Source organism: Hyperolius riggenbachi, chromosome 9 (assembly GCF_040937935.1).
Source record: "Hyperolius riggenbachi isolate aHypRig1 chromosome 9, aHypRig1.pri, whole genome shotgun sequence".
NCBI lineage: Eukaryota > Metazoa > Chordata > Amphibia > Anura > Hyperoliidae > Hyperolius > Hyperolius riggenbachi.
Window position 1 is genome coordinate 65,151,307 of NC_090654.1, and position 19,375 is coordinate 65,170,681.

General features: G+C 45.9%; 1 long non-coding RNA gene and 1 pseudogene across 2 annotated transcripts in view; one reads left to right on the plus strand and one right to left on the minus strand.

Annotated features, from left to right (window-relative positions):
* Positions 1 to 19,375, plus strand: part of LOC137532459 (uncharacterized) — a 310,063-nt gene that overhangs the window by 229,151 nt on the left and 61,537 nt on the right. The window lies entirely within an intron of this gene.
* LOC137533720 (U2 spliceosomal RNA) lies at positions 5,480 to 5,607 on the minus strand (annotated as a pseudogene).

Below are 19,375 nucleotides of genomic sequence, written 5' to 3' on the forward strand. Positions count from 1 at the left end.
TCTCCCTCATTTGTCCCTGTTTCATGACTCATGTAGAGGCCTGTGGGTAAATATATGTATTTTTCTACTGAAAAATGTGTTTAATAGACTCTAAATGTTATTTCTATCATTTAAATTTATATATTATTTTTTTTTATATGAAATGCAGGAGCACTAATGATGATAGAGAGGACCAGTGTGATCTGAATGATAAAACTGGGCCTTCTGCTTCTAAATTCTTTCCGGTCTCTGTTACTAGGGGTTTGTCATAAAGTGTCCCTCTTTCTTTACTCAAAAAGTTGGGAGGTATGTAGTGGGTATAGAGAGGGGCTGCAGAGTGTGCACAGAGAGTATACAGTGTATATGCAGAGGGTGCAAAGGGCATGCACCAAGGGAATACACAGAAGGAATACAGAGAGTGCGCAAGATGCACAGAAGGTATGCAGAGGAACAGGTACAGGAAAATCACAAAGGGTATAAAGAAGATATGCAGAGGGTATACAAAGCATGCAGACAGGGTACAGACCATCCGCAGAGGCTAAGCAGAGTGTGCACACAAGGTATATAGAGGTATGCACAAGGAGTATGAAGCATGCACAAAGGCTATGCAGACGGTGCACAGAAAGTATATGAAGGTATTCAGAGAGTGTACTGAACATGCACAGAAGGTGCGCAGTGCATGCATATAGGGTGCACAGAGACTAAGCAGAGTGTATAAAGCATGCACAGAGGGTGTACTGTACTGTACTGAGCATGCTAAAGACTAAGCTATGGGATAGCAAAGCTTGCACATAGGGTACATAGAGGCTAACCAGAGGGTACACAAAGAGGGTCTACAGAAGCTTAACAGAGGGTGTATAGAGCATGCACAGAGGCTGAGCAAAGGGTGAACAGAGAGCATGCACAGAGGGCACACACAGGGTGAGCAGAGGGTGTACAGAGTATGCACAGAGGGTACTCATAGGGTAAGCAGAGGGTGCACAGAGGGTAAACATAGGGTAAGCAGAGGATACACATAGGGTAAGCAGAGGGTACACAGAACATGCACAGAGGGTGCACATAGGGTAAGCCGAAGGTGCACAGAACATGCGCAGAGCATACACAGAGGGTAAGCAGAGGGTGCACAGAGGGTACACATAGGGTAAGCAGAGGGTACACCGAACATGCACAGAGGGTACACATAGGGTAAGCAGAGGGTACACCGAACATGCACAGTGGGTACACATAGGGTAAGCAGAGGGTGTACAGAGCATACACAGAGGGTACTCATAGGGTAAGCAGAGGGTACACATAGGGTAAGCAGAGGATACACATAGAGTAAGCAGAGGGTACACAGAACATGCACAGAGGGTACACATAGGGTAAGCCGAGGGTGCACAGAACATGCGCAGATCATACGCAGAGGGTGCACAGAGGGTACACATAGGGTAAGCAGAGGGTACACCGAACATGCACAGAGGGTACACATAGGGTAAGCTGAGGGTACACCGAACATGCACAGAGGGTACACATAGGGTAAGCTGAGGGTACACCGAACATGCACAGAGGGTACACATAGGGTAAGCAGAGGGTACACCGAACATGCACAGAGGGTACACATAGGGTAAGCAGAGGGTACACCGAACATGCACAGAGCATACACAGCGGGTGCACAGAGCATACACAGAGAGTACACATAGGATACGCTGAGGCTGCACAGAGGGTACACACAGGGTGAGTAGAGGTTGTACAGAACATACGCAGAGGGCACACATAGGCTAATCAGAGGGTGTACAGAGCATACACATAGGATACACAGAGGATACACATAGGGTAAGTAGAGGGTACACAGAACATGCACAGAGGGTACACATAGGGTAAGCAGAGGGTGCACATAGTGTAAGCAGATGGTGCAAAGGGCATGCACAGAGGGTAAGCAGAGGGTGCACAGAGCATGCACAGAGGGTAAGCAGAAGGTACACATAGGGTAAGCAGAGGGTGCAAAGAGCATGCACAGAGGGTACACATAGGGTAAGCAGTGGGTGTACAGAGCATGCACAGAGGGTGCAAAGAGCATGCACAGAGGGTACACATAGGGTAAGCAGTGGGTGTACAGAGCATGCACAGAGGGTGCAAAGAGCATGCACAGAGGGTACACATAGGGTAAGCAGTGGGTGTACAGAGCATGCACAGAGGGTACACATAGGGCAAGCAGAGGATGCAAAGAGCATGCACAGAGGGTAAGCAGAGGGTACACATAGGGTAAGCAGTGGGTGTACAGAGGGTACACATAGGGCAAGCAGAGGATGCAAAGAGCATGCACAGAGGGTAAGCAGAGGGTACACATAGGGTAAGCAGAGGGTGCAAAGAGAATGCGCAGAGGGTAAGCAGTGGGTGTACAGAGCATGCACAGAGGGTACACACAGGGATAGCAGAGGGTGCACAGAGGCCAAGCTGAGGGGGCGCATGCACTAACCCCCCACCTCTTGACTCTTTCTCTGTGGAAGCTACACCCTCTGCCCTCTCTCACCTCACTTCTGAACTCTATACAATTCAGGATGAATGTACACTGGCCACATGCTCAGTACACATTCATGCGGTCAGGGGTGAGGACCATCCATGGGTGTATCTGGAACAGGCTTGTAAGTTAATTTTATGTGGTTTTGTTTCATATTTCTTTGGCACCATAAACAGACCACAGCAATGGAAGAAAGCTGTGGAATAATTCACTAGAAGCTGGATTTACAACATACTGACATGGTGTTTATGTGTGACAGACTGCTTCAGTTTATGAGTGATGTAAGGGGGGATTCCGCTTACACAAACTGTAGTAGGAAGAGGTTACACTGTTATAGATTATTAAAGTTCCAAGAAAAGTAAATGCAAACATGGAATCGCCCAATTCATACACTGGCATGCAGAGAATCTGGGCAATGTCCCCAGATCATCACAGATTATCAATGACTAATATAATGAGTATCCCCACCATCCATGCTGAATCATTTCCAGGGTGCAGCCAGTGAGTGGTTATAGCAAGCAGTCCAGGATGAGTCACACCCCCCCCCCCCCCCCCCCCCACAAACACACACACCGCCACCACCATAGGCCTTTTTACATTGTGATCCTAAACGTAATGTGATTATGATTTCCCCTATTTACACTCTGCACTTGGAGCACAAATTTCATGCAGTTGGTCAGGCTTCACTGCACAATTTTCTTTGCAATTTCTTGCATTTAAAAAAAGGAGGGATCACAAGAAAATTGCATAGTTCTGCGTTTCTCATGTGATTTTCTTTTGCTCCCATTGTCCTTAAGTGTACCTGTGACAAACACGGCAAAACGATTTATACCTGGGGCTTCTGCCAGCCCCCCCGTGATCTCCCTCTGTGTTCATCCGGTCTTGTTCTTTACACCACTAGCAGTTCCCTAGTTAAACCAGCCAGAGACTGCTACACATGTGCGGGCCTCGCTGCACGCAACCTTGGTCACACTCCCGCAGCAGGGAGCATTCAGTGTCCATGCAGTTATAGGCCTGAAGTAACTGCGCAGATGCAAAATGCTCCCGGCCACGGAATGCAACCAGTGAGGCACATGGCCAGGGTTGCACATGTGCAGGGCTGACAACAGTTAGAACCAGACGGACACCGATGAAGTCCACGGACTACAGGGGAGCTGAAGGAGGCCCCAGGTAAGTATAACTCACTTTGTTGTGTTACACGCAGTGTTGGACTGAGAAGTGGTCAAACTGAGAAAAACCACTTGTGGCCAAGCAGCAGTAATCAGGTGTTGCTGCTCACAGTGAAGACCTGCTGCAGGTTTCTATTGGGAGTGATAACAGGTTACTGCTGCTTGGCCAGCAGGTGGATTTCCTCAGTTTTTCAACCTCCCAGTCCTACACTGGTTACACAAATGAAAATGCAGAAAAAGTTATGCATGCACTGAGTTTGCAACTAAGAGAAAACTGAATTGCATCAGTAGAAACGGCACCGCAACTACAGTGATAATTATGGCACCCTTGCGATTGGAAAAACAATTGCAGTCTGAAAATCACATTGTAAAGCAGCCAGTGGGAAGGGTCATCATAGTGCCAGGTTCTGTATTGTCTGTATGCAGTGTTTACAGTTAGGGGTGCCTGGATGCTATATTATGTTTGGTTTGTACAGTACTGAATTTCGGCACCCTGTTAGTTGTGTGATTGATTTTAGGGGGTAAGGCATGTGGTGCTGCATAATCTGTGTGAGAGTGCAGAGCTTAGCTACTCTATCTGAGTCTCATCTGAGGTCAGACTTTACAGGCTCTGCTATGCTTATGTGATTCTGCATGTTGTATTATCCATATGTGACTACAGGGTGTAGAATTTCGGTGCTCTGTTTTGTTGTGATTTTAAGGGATCGGCTCAGTGTTATTTTGTTTCTGAGCGGGACTTCAGAAGTGTCGGTTCTGGGAAATCTGTTATCCATGTGTAACTTGAAGCAAACCTGAAGCGAAAAAAATAGCATGATATAATGAATTGAAAGTGTAGTACAGCTAAGAAATAGAACATCAGTAGCAACGAAAAGAGTCTCCTATTTCTATTTTCCGTTCTATAGCTTTTTATTTATAACATTGCATCATTCTCTAATATATGCAGTTTACAAACCACACTCTGCATTTTAAACTATGAAACAGAGCAGATAATAACCTTTTGAACTTTCCTGCAGTAAAACCTTATCTAAAACGGTCTCTCACTTTGTCTTTGATGCATAAGTGCTTCAGAAAAAACAGGACGGTCTTCCACCCAAGTTGGGTCCGTAGAGCTCAGAGAAGCTCTTTTGCATAGATGACTGAAGTTTTTTTAACTCTTCCTGTACTGAAAAACAATATGATACTATTTTATTTGCTACTAACGTTCTACTTCTTAGCTGTTTTTTTTTTGTTTTTTTTAGCTTGTCTTGGCTCCTGTTGCATGCAACAGGAGTCCCGGTCAGCAAGGCTATTAGCCCCGTGCACGGAAAAAGCGTGAGTGCCCTAAAGCACCCCCACAAAACGTGCACGAGTAGCCACGGGCCCCACAATACAGCAGGGCCCTTCCGGTTGTTCCCCGAAGGGAACCTTCCCCCTTTGCCATCGGCTCAGGGGGTGGCATCCTCCAACACCCGAGGGGTTGAAGGATCCTGGGGTCCTCCGAGGAGGACCCCTACTGCGCCCAGTGGTTACCCAAAGGGCCTGGCCATGTGGCATCCCACATGGTCCGGGTGGCTCCCCCGAGAGGGAGCCGGGTGGGAACCGAAGTCCCCGGTGCCAGCAAGCTGGCCCCGACCTTGCGGCCGGAGTGATAAAAATTCCGCACTCTCCCTAGCCAAAAGGCCGGGGAGCTGCGTTAGTTGGCAATGCATATGGGCAGTACAGACCAAAGCACCCTACTTCCGCCTGAGATCTGCCACATCTCAGGTTTTTTCAGGTGCACCTGGAGCGCCACTTCCAGGGGCAGTACGCCTAAGCAAAGCCCTCAGCCATTCAGCCTCGACCATGGTATAGATCCATTCAATCAACTCCTGGGAATTACGACCAGGAAGGACACCCTGCCACAGTGCCATCCCTCCAGGTCCCCCCCAAAAATTTCAAGAACAGATACTACACTTGATCTTAGGCAAAAGGCCGAGAAGCTGTACTACACATACAAATTCTTTATCTCACAAGTTTATGTTCACTTCAGGTTTGCTTTAAGGGGTGCAGATATTGCATGCTTTATTGTGTTTGTGTGATTTTTAAGGTGTCGAACTGTAGTGCTGTTTTATCTATGTGCAGGGCTATGGAGTCGAAAGCATGGTATACGTAGTTAAATGTAACCTGATACGAGTGGAATTAGTCATAATTTAGCATAACATACTTGTTTTCCTACTCTTTAGTCCCATAGATATATCCTATTTGCATTTGTCCCATGGTAATGTCATCTATGTAAGAATCACAAGTCCATCCAGCTCAGAGTACAGTATTAGGAACTCTCATTACACTGATATGGTATATTATTACATTAATTTCCAAAACCTAAAATTCTATCACTGCAGTCACTGAATGCTGCAGAAAACTCTTTGCTGAGTGTAATCAGTTTTATGGTCTGCAATTGGGCTCCGTTTCCATTATGCAGCTTTTATAAGGATTCTCATACGATCTGCAGAAAAATGCTGCAGAGTTGATTTTTCTTTTCCCCGCAGGCGAACTGCAAGCAGCCTATTAGTTTCAATAGCCTGTCTATTTGGATCCAAAATTCCTGTGTGGGAAAATTGATTACATTGCACCAAATGGAAAAGGTCCTGGTTTGGCTGGTGCAGGAGAGCAGTTGTCAGGTGGTTAATTCCCTGCCTGTCAGCTGCCCATCTGAAAGAAGCCTTAAAGTGTACCTGAGAGGGGAAAAACAAGTTTTTACATTCCTGGGGCTTCCTCCAGCCCCCTTCACACTGATCAGTTCCTCCCATCCTCCGCAATTCGGCCCGGTAAGTTCGGGGGTACCACTCAGGCACAGAGCACTCCCTACCACGGGAGCAAGATGGGAGTGCAAGCGGCCGTGCTGCGCCTGTGCCGACTGGCTAAATTACCGGGCCAGATTGCGGAGGCTGCAGGCAGCAAAGGAGGACAGCATGAGATCGAACTTTTTTTTTTAATTCGTCTCAGATGACAAGCGATTTTTTTTCAGCGTCAAGCGATTGTGTCCGCGACCTCACAACGTGGGTACTGTCGCCGCGGATCTTAAGATCCTGAAGACTCTGCGCAAAGTACCGCAATCAATTGACTTCTCGTTCGCAACTGTTGTGTGCTGTCGCATGATATCGCGTGTACCCGCCGGTTGGAGGATGGGTCGTGGAACGCTCGTCATTAGGGGGATGTTGATGGAGCCATCTTCTTTGGACTGATGTTGAGTGTTTAGCTTTCCAGATCTGTGCTGCTCAATAGTGTGTGTGACTCTGGTGGTACAGAATCTGGAATGACTCTGCCCCTTATTTGCATTGATTCAGTGTTGCAGCCATGAGCTCAGAACAGCTTCTCATCCCAGCAGCATTCCCAGGCCTGTCTCTGCTCTGGTAACTTTGCATATTGTGGCTGTACAGCAGTTTGGAAGAGTTCAATTGTCGCTGTCACATGCGATTACCTTCTCCCGGTTTCCGATGTGCATATTGCTCTGGTGACACGTTACCTCAGTACCCCACTTCCTGACTAATCTGGCCCAGCTCTGGCCTCCGCTAATGGCCTCGCGTCTCACAACGGCGCAGAGCTGGTCGGGGGAGCTTCGCTCACATAAACGCTTACAGATGCTGAAGTTGACACAACAAAGTCCCATAAGATTGAATTACATCTTTGTACCTTGAATAATACAGAATGGTTTTCCAGGTCCCGACTCAGCAGAGGCGGCGAGGAAAGCCAGATTGCGTTCTGTGTGATCCGGTTGCTGTAATGTGATTTTACTTATAAAGCTTAGAACACTCAGCCTTCATTCGCACAGTCATCAGTGACATTTCACTGTATTTACTATTATTCAACCTCTGCAGCACATTCCAAACATTCTCCAGCACTTGCCGTCCTCTTCTCATGGTAAATACAGGTCACAGAAACACTCACTATATTTATAAAGCCAAACGTAGAATTTGCTGCAGAGATTCTCTAGCTAAAGTAGAACTCCTGCCCAAACTTTTTAACTAAATTCAATTAAAGTGGACCTAAACTCAGAACTTCATCTCTGCTCTAAAAGGATAAGCAATAGCATAATAACCTATAAAGAAATTGTTTTTTTTACAACTTATAGAACTCCTACAGAGATCTGTGGGTGTTTTCTTCCTGGGAGCACAGAAAGGGTTAACCTCCAGTGTTTACGGTATATATTAGCACAGAACCTCTGAACAGGTCAGACACAGCTGACAGCCCTGATTTACGCCTGCTGATTACTTGCAGATAAAGGGGAATTAAACAGGCTGTTCTCTGGAAACAGACACAGTGAATCTTTCAGCAAGTATGTGTGTTTTCCTTGTCTGCTGTGCAAGAGTTTAGGTCCGCTTTAAGTCTGTATCTAAAACCAAATGAAAATGTTAGGCTTGGTTCCCACTTGTGAGCAGGCCTTCCAGATCTATCTTTATTTTTCACCGTCACGAGTCCATCGTCTGTGGCTCGGGTCACTCCCACTTGCGTTGCCATGCCGACAAGCTCTGCAATATGAATGGGCGGGCCGGTAAAAGGCTATTAAGCTGCTGGGGCTCCATATTGGACATAAAATGGACCAATGGGAGGGGGGAGGCCTTGCTCTATGGAGGCCCACTCCTCCCACCCACTTTGCAGAGCATTCGTGCAGCGGAGCTATGTGACTATATTTACATGATCCTCCCTGCAGCCTCTCACTCTGTGCTGCATACACAGTTCCTGATCATGTGACCTCGGGAGCCATGCATATAGCCATGTATATAGCACAGAACAAGTGGCTGCCGGAGGGAAGAGGAGATGCGAGGCATTGGGATCAGGTAAATATAGTCACACAGCTCTGCTGCACTAATACTCGGGAGCACTTGGCATCTGCAGGCGGGGCCCGGGATATTTTAGTATGCTGGAAGGCCTGGGCATCCCTAGTTAGTTAGATAGATAGATAGATAGATAGATAGATAGATAGATAGATAGATTCTACTTTACATTCATCCAATTGGAGTTGTTCCCAATTTGTGCACAAATATAGGTAGTATCCCAAGATTTTTATAAGCTGTCCCCCAGGATCATACTCAGAACCTTGTGTGGCCTTCCATCTCTTGTTCAGCAGACATTTCATTACCAAGGTTGTAGGAATTGCCATAGCAACTGCTACGGGGTGCGGGGCAGGGGTGACATCACGTGGCAGGCAGGGTGAGAGGGGAGGACAATGCTCTTGGCCGAATTGGCCAGGCTGATCGCTGGCCAAGGTGTTGTAGAGCATCGGAGGCCACCTCGGCTGAGTCCCATCTAGTGTGTGTATGAGGCTCCTCTGTTCAACTTTCCCACCTCGGGAGGCTTCGGGAGCAGCTCTATACTGTGCATTTGCGAGTGCGTAAGAGAGCGTCCTAGCACATGCACAGTACAGAGCAGCCGTCTTCAAGAGCACTCGGGCTCCCTAAGACTTCTGAAACCTCCCGCAGTGGCAGACAGCAGCAGTCTCTGACCCATCGGTCAGAGACTGCTTACAGGGGGGCCAGCGATGGAATGAGGAGATTGTAGGAGGAACGGGAAGGCTCTATACGACCCCTTCCTTCTCCGTAGGGAAGTATCTGTTTTTTGCTTCAGACTCTCTTTAAGGGTGGCCATATAAGGCTGGATGATGAGAAGATTTCTGACCAGTAATGTAGTGCTGTGGTAAATTTACCCCCATCATAGGACCACTGACACCGACCACTGACACCAACCACCATCTTCCACGAGATTCAGCATAGCAGCGCATCCATATTTAAAGAGGATCTGTCAGAAGACTCGCATACTCTTAACAGAAAACAATGTACTGTGTTACCAAATCCCACTATTTTGAGTTATAGACAAATCAGTTTTTTACAAAATGTTCTGTTTATCTCATATACCCTCGTTAATGAACTGTCTATCCATGGAGACAAAATAAGCGTATCGGATATCCAACTGCTCAGGCCGAAGCTGCAATATTGACCGTTTAGCAATAATAAACAGAGAAAATTGGTTGTAATGATGTTGTGAATATTTGAGTGTTTCTCAAAGTTTGATGTTTCTGAAAGAAGACTAAACAAACAGTAGAGCGTGTGGAGTACGGCCGACAGCTGTCCAGTCACTGTGACTGACCGGCCCACCTCAGGCGACGCACACAGGGGGGTCGTATACAACAAACGGCAGCTGTGTTCACTGCAAACGCACCACTGTGCAGAGACGGTTTTTATTTTTTAATTTCCCCTGTAATGAATTGATTTGTGAGGTGACACCGGCTCATGACACCTTTAGGAAATCACTCCCGAAATCTCAATTAGCCGGAGTCCAAATAGTTAAATTCAACAACTTTGAGTACTGGGTTTTTATGGCAGCTGTGTACAATTAGCTTCTACATAGCCGATAGAGCATGATGTAGATCGTTGTTTCCCAACATTATTATAGCACGCACCATTTTATCATTGACTGTGTTGGCCAAGTACTCCCTACCAGAAATGGATTAAGATGTAATGGGGCCCTAGGCAAGGTAGTAGATTTAGGGCCCATTTGTGCTCTTTTTGTGAAGCTGAAGTTGGGATAGAGGTCAGCGAAGGTGGCAGCAAGCCCCTTGATACTCACTAGTCCCCAGGCACCTCCCTAGGTTGACTGGTGGATAATCCTGCTCTGCCCTCTACTGTAGGTAACATAATCTCAAGCATGCCTTGATGTATATATGTTTAAAGTGTACCTGACACGGGGGATATAAAACATTTATACATAGCTGGGTCTTCCTCCAGCCCCCTCTGGCCTGATGGCTCTCACGCCGCTGTCCTCCGCTGCCTACAGCCTCTGCAACTGACCTTGGTAAGTTGTCCAGTCGGTGCCAGTTGGCGCAGCTGCAGTTGGGCAGTGTGCCCTTCCCCACCTCTCCTCCCAATGGCAAGGAGCGTTCTGCACCTGCGCAGTACTACTGCTCAAGCGCAGAATGCTTCCGGCCACAAGGGAGAACGCACAGCCCATCTGCGTCTGTGCAATATTCCCCAGACCGGAGGACTTTCTGAGGCAATTTGCGGAGGTTTCAAGCAGCGGAGGACGGCAGCGTGGGAGTGATCAGGCCGAAGGGGGCTGGAGGAAGCCCCAGGTATGTATACATTTTTTTTTTTATATTCCTCCGTCTCAATTTTACCTTAATAGAATTGCTCCATAAATGTGTGTCAATGCTTTTCAAACACCAGGGATGAAGCTATGCAATCTGACCTACACAATATATGTATATTAATACCTCTAACATAAACCATGTGCACCAACTATGCACTAAGGCTTAAAGGACAACTGTAATGAGAACAGGGGCGTATCTGGGTAATATAGAGCCTATGGAAAACACTGAAATTGCGCCCCTAAACCCCCCTCCCCCTGATCAGAGCCCCCTACCACTCTAAATACAGCATCCTATCTCACGTACATGTGTTTGATTGTCTGTGTATTTCTGACTTGGGATATTGCTGATGTTACTTTTTGGGAAATATCTCTAATTATTCTCTCTTTGTCCTCTTTTCTAACACTAAGCCAAGTGCGCCCTACAAACGTACGTTAAGTAGCCATGTTCCCCAGATAACAGAATTAATCTGATTCGAGGTCTGAGTGATGGGAACAGGCATGGTGCTACAGCACAGGGGCAGGCATGGCGCCCATGGTGCTGCGGCACCCATGGCACGAGCCATGTCTGCACCCCTCTAGATACGCCTCTGCGTGAGAAGTATATGAAGGCTGCCATATTTATTTCCTTTTAAGCAATACTAGTTGCCTGGCTGTCCTTCTGATCCTCTGCTTCTAATACTGTTAGCCATATACCCTGAACAAGCATGCAGCAGATCCTGTGGTTCTGACATTATTGTCAGATCTGACAAGATTAGCTGCATGCTTGTTTATGGTGTTATTCAGACACTGCTGCAGCCAAATAGGCCAGCAGGGCTGCCAAGCAACTGGTATTGTTTAAGCGGAAATCAATATGGCAAAAACAAAAACACATTACCCTACAGTTATATGATGGTATGCAACCTAGGTGAGAGACAGCACTGGTCAACCTTAACGACTACAAAACACAAGACACTACCAGTATAAGCTGCTCAATCACCAATATAGTTTATTCATCAATTTTTCAGAGTTACATGTCATATACGACTTATATGCATCAGTTACACATGAACATATATCTACTAGGACCACTTAGTCCCATAAGGCCAATCAGCCCAAAGCAGCCTCCATATTCATGTCTCCATGTGGTAACCATGTCGGGACACAAATTTGTTAAATTGCCATAAATATTCCTCTCCTATATGTTCCTTGACCGTGGAGCAGGGCACAGGCATAATCAGTAGTGAGACCAAATTGGTATAAATTGCAATCCGCCAATGCCCTGCCCCATGGCAAATAACACAATAAAACGCAGTCATCGGACAGCTAACCCAGCCCCACTATACCCCCCCTTCCCCCGCAATCACAGCACACATGCCCTGGTACACACATATCTACCATAGGGCCGGGTCGTCACCCCAAACATCAATAGTTGGATGGCATATGATTGAAAAAAAAATATATAATAATATATTTATGCATTCATAGACGGGTGGAAAAAATCAGGAGAAAGTGACACATAGTCTCAGCACATCTGCAGATGTATTATGTCAATTGACCATGGTTCCAAGATAGGATCCACAAGAAGACTACTCCATGATGAAAAATGGCTGTAAAGTAAAGTTCTTATTCAACATCAGAATACAAGCGCTACTGTCATTTTGCACCAGATATTATTATGCAGTTCAGGCAGTTCTGCAGTTCCATGCTCCATATTTATGTAGCCACAGTGACTAGAAGGTTAACACTCAATATCCAGGACAGAATGTTTTTGCAGCCATCCCTTTTGACGGGTGTTGTCCCATCCCGTATTAGCAAAGTTCCTCTTAGCTTGTGGAACCCCAGAATCTATAGTTGCAGAATATGCGGCAATCACTTCATGTTAACAGCAGTAATGTCTCTCCCCTCATAGTTACCACCTCCGGGCGCCTTGGCTGTATACTGACGGCGAACCTTCAGACCCAACTAACCTCCAGAGATAAGCACTGTATGGTGGGAGTACCCCATAGATTTCCGGGGACTCGGGCCCGGCTCCATTTCAAGGGCAATTCCGGTTCTCCGCTTGGGGTTGTCCGCTACACGCCATGGCACGTGGGCGTGAGTGCTGCGATGAGGTGGAAGGGCAGAGGGGTCGGAGGACAAGCAGCGCGTGACGCAGGCCTATGTCAATGCGTTTTGCCCCATCCAGGGACTTCTTCAGGACGTACAGTGCTACCGCTCTGGATCATGTGACCGTATTTTATGCGTTTCATGAGGCGCATGCGTGCAATGCTCCGCAATAGGATAAGCGGACCCCTCAACAAAGTTGTAATATCAGATCCATATGCGCATCCAGAACCATTGAGACAAAGCCATCCAGTGGTTAAAGAGAATCTGTACTCTAAAATTCTTACAATAAAAAGCATACCATTCTATTCATTATGTTCTCCTGGGCCCCGCTGTGCTGTTTCTGCCACTCCCTGCTGCAATCCTGGCTTGTAATTGCCAGTTTTAGGCAGTGTTTACAAACAAGACATGGCTGCTAACAGCATGTGATAGGCTGAGAGTAGCTCAGTGTGTGAGTCATACAGAGCTTGTAGGGGGCCTGGAGAGGGTGTATATAGCTTCTATCCTATCACAAGCAGACCTGCACATTCCAGCCTGAGTGCCTGAGCCCGACAGAGCGGACAGAGGAAAGAAGATTAGATTATATAACAGAGATAACACAGCCACTGTGCAACTAGGAAAGGCTGCAGTAAGCCAGAGCACATTAGAACAGGTATAGGAACTTATAGGATAGAAGAAATAAGGCTGAACATTTTATTACAGAGTCTTACACTCTTTGTTAACAAACTATATACTATTGGTCCATCTGTATGTAAATTCACACCATCTAGTGGCTGTGAATTAAATTACAAGGATGCTGACATTTCTATATCACTGCATATTCCCATCTAGTGGCCACACACTAAACAGCCATAACATATACTGGAAACGCACAATGGAGTAAGCCCTTCATTTCAAGAAGACTTTTTTTTTTTTTTAATTCGAATCCCTATTTAAACCTTTAGGGTGGAGGTTGTCCAGTGTGCATTTCCAGTAGCTTTCCTTTTTATACAAAATTGAATCTGCCTTGTCAAACTGAGTGCTAGTGTTTAAGTGATAGATTTCCTTCACCCCGAGTCCATCAGTACTAGAATTTATTTTTTGTCAATGTATTGAGCAGTTTTTTCCAAATGAGAACCTCTGGCCAAAATTATCCAATTTCCAGGTTGATGTGCAGTATTCTTATGGACTTTAGGCAATATTTATAATGCAGGGATCGTGTACTCCGTTACTAGCAAAGCCCTATACTCTTTTTTTCAGTCAAAATCCCGTCTAAAAAGCCCCATTGGAGTCTGACATTTAGCTGATCTTTTTTACTTTTTCAAAGGGGTTGAAGGTAATCCTTTCATAACACTCAACATTACTCAGCTGTCGATTGACCTCATCCAGATACATTTTTTTCCAGCATGAGGGCAATATTGCCACCTTTTATTGCTTTTTTTGTTTATTACCCCTTCAAGGTTTTTCAATCGAGTCAGAGACTTCCTTTCAAGGGGAGTTAAATTATTACTGTCTGAAAAATCCGACCAACTCTTTATCTCATCTAAAATACAGTCATAGAATAACGACACATTTATTCTTTTGGATAGTGGGCATGTCAGTAGATTGGGGTCTCATGTTTGTGTGAAGGGGGAGGCAACTGTCAGCAAAACCCAACTCCGCCCCTTCCTCCCCTTCAAGGATATCAAAATCATCGATAACCATAAATTGGTGATTAAGCAGCTTACTGGTAGTGTGTTGTGTTTTGTAGAAATAAATATGGCAACCTCCATATTCTTCTCACTACAGATGTCCTTAAATACTTTCAGTGCTCCCTGCAAATGTTAAATCAAGTAAAACTTTAGGGTTTTCTAGGATTTCTATAAATTGTAATGATGTATTTTGCTATGACTAATCTTTTAGGCTGCTTTCACAGTTAGACATTACAGGCGCGCGTTAGTGCAGCCTGTAATGCAGCCCACCGCATAGCAATGAAAAATCGATGGGCTGTTCACAGTGCCCACGTTGCGTTACATTGTAACGCTTCACGTTATTTCAAAGTGCTGCATGCTGTGCGTTCTACGCGGCTAAGACGTGTTAGACTGTTTGCACATGCTCAGTAGTATTGGAGGAGGAGGTCTCCCCCTCCTCCTCCTCGGCCAGGCACATGGCTAATTAATATTCACTGCACGGTGTGACGTGCAGTGTTTACTTCCTGGAGCGCCACTCTGTGCGACGATTGGCTGGAGGGACCACGTGATGCCGCATGCGTCCAAGAGTACGCATCACGGCATCACAGAACGTATGAAGAGTCGCTTAACGCGGCTCGATCTGACGTCCAGCTTCTACCACACTATGCATTGCGTTAGGTGTACATTATGCGACCTTAACGTAGCATCTAACACAACGTCTAGGTGTGAAAGTAGCCTTAGAGTAGAGAGAAAGTTTTGAGTTTAGTTTCACTTTAAACGGAAACTGATGTTAGAGGGATATGGAGGCTGACATATTTATTTATTTAAGTCTATTTGACATATGCTTGTTTCAGGTGTGTGATTCAGACACTACTGAAGCCAGAAAGATCAGCAGAACTGCCAGGCAACTGGTATTGTTTAACAGAAAATAAAAATAGGCAGTATCTCTATACCTCAATTCTTGTCCCCTTTAATGAAGTATTAAATTTCTTCCTCGGATAAGATCACCAACGATCTTGCCAAGTGAGGTCAATAAGCCGGGAGGATCAGACTCTAAGAAGTGCTCTATAAAGGAATGACTGACATATTCTGCCCACTGTACTAAAGTGATGTATCATGGAAAGTGTTGCATGCTGATGTGTAAGTGAAACTTGCAAATGCCTTCCATTTTAAGACTGTAGGCAAGAAGGGTGACTGGACAGCCTAAAAAGAAAAAGCACAGAGACAAGAGCCCCAATAGTGCAATATGTCACATAAAACAGAGTGGTGAATATTGAAGAAAGTTGGTATTCACAAAGGGAGACTGCAAGCGGGGCAACCAACCGCTAGAAGCAGGTGGAGACGTATGAACCCAACTCCACTCGGTGCCCAGGAGTACTGGATGTGGTGGCGCTCTTAGTGTAAAACAATCAATGGTTCTAATGGTTGCTAAGCCCCATAGGGCCAAGATACACTCCTCCAAAGGAGGGTGAACAAGCACAAAGGAAGGATAAGAGGCACCCAAGGGTATGATTAAAAACAAAATAAAAGAGAGGAAAAGTTGAGGTGGTGGGCTCCTCGTTTGTCTCAAAGCACCCTTTGGCACTATAATCAGCCTGAGGAAGAGGACAGAGATCCACAAAAACGCGTTGCCAATGTGTAATAGTATTAATTTCATTATAGCAATTTGTCTTCATTAAGGTAAGCTACCTCAACTTTTACTCTCCTTTATTTTGTTTTATTTATCCTCCCTTTGTCAATTTTAAGATGGCAGAATTGTAATTTCCTGTGGGTGGGTGTAAATGTGGAGTACGAAAAAAACAGATGAGGTCTAAGGGCCCTTTTTCACTAGCAATCACAAACGCCAGCGATTGCGATTTTTCATTAATTTTGTTATGCGATTGCGACTTTTCCTTTGCATTGCATTATGCCTCTTAAAAATCACTCCAGAAAGTGATTGTGATTTGCGATTTACAAATCGAATCACTATAGTGGAAAATACTTCTCATGATTTCTATGATAAAGTAACAACCCTAGCGATTTACAAATCACTAGCGATTTGCGATTCAGCTGTCTAGTGGAAAAGGGCCCTAAGTGAGAGTATCACAAGAGATAAGTGAGTGATCATAGGCAAACGTTAAATTGTTAAAAGGAGGTGGAGAAAACGTTAAATTGTTATACAGACAAAAGCATTCAATTGTTCATGCTATGCAGTCAGGGACAAGAAGCTTTAAAGAGGAACTCCAGTGAAAATAATGTAATAAAAAAGTGCTTCATTTTTGCAATAATTATGTATATAAGATTTAGTCAGTGTTTGCCCATTGTAAAATCTTTTAAATCCCTGATTTACATTTTGACATTTATTAAATGGTGACATTTTTACTGTAGGCAGGTGATGTAGCTGCTGCATGCTTTTTTGGCAGTTGGAGACAGCTGTAAACAGCTATTTCCCACAATGCAACAAGGTTCACAGACAGGAAACTGCCAGGAGTACCACGGTCCTCAGAGTTTCTTGTGGGAGGGGTTTCACCACAATATCAGCCATACAGCGCCCCCTGATGGTCTGTTTGTGTAAAGGAATAGATTTCTCATGTAAAAGGAGGTATCAGCTACTGATTGGGATAAAGTTCAATTCTTGGTCGGAGTTTCTCTTTAAGTCACTCTGCGAGTTATTGTTGGTTTCTGTGCCCTGTGTGATGTAATCTTCATTCTATTTCTGTGTATGTGTCCCGGGGCACCTGTGTGGGTGTAGCTGCAACCCTACCGCACAGGTGTGTGATCTCTGCTCTACACATAATCAACCTCAGCGAGGAGACCTGGAAAATCCCCACTTATCTCATCTCTCTGCTGCCAGCATTGTGTGCAGATCACTGCGCTGCCCCCAATCTCGGTGTTCTGGTGTGGAATTGGGTGTGTCCTACAGACAAGCCTGGCATTTAGTATGTGCAAGACAGGGGTTGGCACTGCCTGTTACTCTTGTGTGTGGTGTGGTTCAGTTCTGCCCGCTGGTTGCCCCCGGCACTTGTTCAGCATGTTGTTGCTGTGTCAGAAAGACTTGTCTTGGCTTGCTGTACAGTAAGATGAATTGTGGAGAGACTTAATCCCACCATTTATTTCTGAGCCAAGAAGAGAGTGGTTTCAGACAGCCTGGCACACCGTCCCTGGCACAGCATCCTCCCCACACCCTGAACAATAGGCCTGCAATTCTTCAGGAAAGAGTGCAATCCCACAGAGAGCTGCAGGACTCATTAGAGAGAATACTGTAGACCTGACTGTATGAGTGTAATATTAGTACCTGAGATCCAGTAAAAGCAATGACAGCAGGAAAAGGGCCAGCACATGTGCCCACTGCTAAGCCACACCAGGCTGCATAGATTCAGCACCAGGGAAGACGCTGGAGCTATAGAAATCAATAATTATATTTTCACCTGTGGGGGAGGCAGTGCAGTGAAGAAGAAATTCCTGGCAACCAGCATTGGGCTCAACGAGCATCAGAGAGGCCTCTGGGGGATCCAGAGGCTTCCCTCTACTGAGGTAAGTATCTCACTTTTTTAAAGCCACGGCTTTGCTTTAACCACCTAATCCTATCCGGACAACTATCTGGACGATAGGAGCCGCTGTGGTCTATCTGTACACATATACGTGTCCAATGTTGCCGCAGTGGATGCACGCGCATGTTTATTCCGGGCAGCATTTGCATTTTGGTAATTGGTGAAGGGGCACAAGTGTTCCCTGAGCCAATTGCAGTGCCTGGAATGCATGGATATGACCCCGCTCAGGGGCCCTATCCATTCATATTAACGAAAGTGTAAATAAAAAATGGAACACTTTCTGTTAACCTAGGATAGTGTTTGTAGTGCCAGCTTGTGGCGAAAAAGTACATTTAGAATAGGCATACAGTACATTTTCAATAAAAATGTATCATTGTGTAATGAGGTGATGATATAGATCATTCAGGTGTGAGAAGCAGTGATAAAGTTATGGCTAAATGAATGGGAGGAGCACTGACAGGTGAAAATGGCTCTTGGCGGTAAGGGTGAAATTGCCTGTGGTGGTTAAAGGACCCCTAAAGTGAGAGGGATATAGAGGTTGCTCTATTTATTTCCTAATAAACAGTACCAGATGCTTGCAATTTAGCTGTGTAACGATTGTGGAACTTTCTCCGTGATCAGCGCACAACGCGTGCGCTGACACGGCGGAAATCCTCCACAAGCGTATATTTGCAGGCACCCAGCAAAAGGTGCTACGCACCTGTAGAGGGAAATTGCTGTCGGCAGATGGCGCTGAGGAGTGCAGAGGAACCAATCCTCTGTACCTCCACAAATGCCAGACAGGAATTGTACGAAGCGCAGAACGCAATCGCAAGAGAGGCGATTGCGAATGAGATTGAGCAAAGGGACAGGTTGTATGTGTGTGCGCCAATCCAGTCGCCACCCCGCGACCGCGCACACACAACAGCAGATATGAAATAGGAACGCGATCGCGAGAGGTGCGATCGCCAGGCGTGACACAAGGCAGATCAGAATACGAGGGTAGCAAAGGCACAGCAAATAATACAATAAGGAGATACGGAAAATAACAAACGCTAGCTAACCGCGAACACCGCACTCATTCGCAACAGTGCACGCGGTTATGCGCGATCTCCACGTGATAAGCACAATAGACAAGCACTCCTAACTAACCATTAACAGACAAACATGAAACAGAGGACGCGAGCGCTTGCTTAACGGTTACTTCACCGAGCCTCCAGCAAGCGTAGCGGACAAGACAGACACACGAAAACAGGGACAAGCGAGAGATAGGATCCACAGCACTAGCGAAAAGTGGCTAGCGCGATCCAGGTACAGAGTAGCAGAACAGAAGGATCCCCAGCGCTAGCGAAAAGTAGCTAGCGTGATCCCAGAAGACAGAACAGAAGG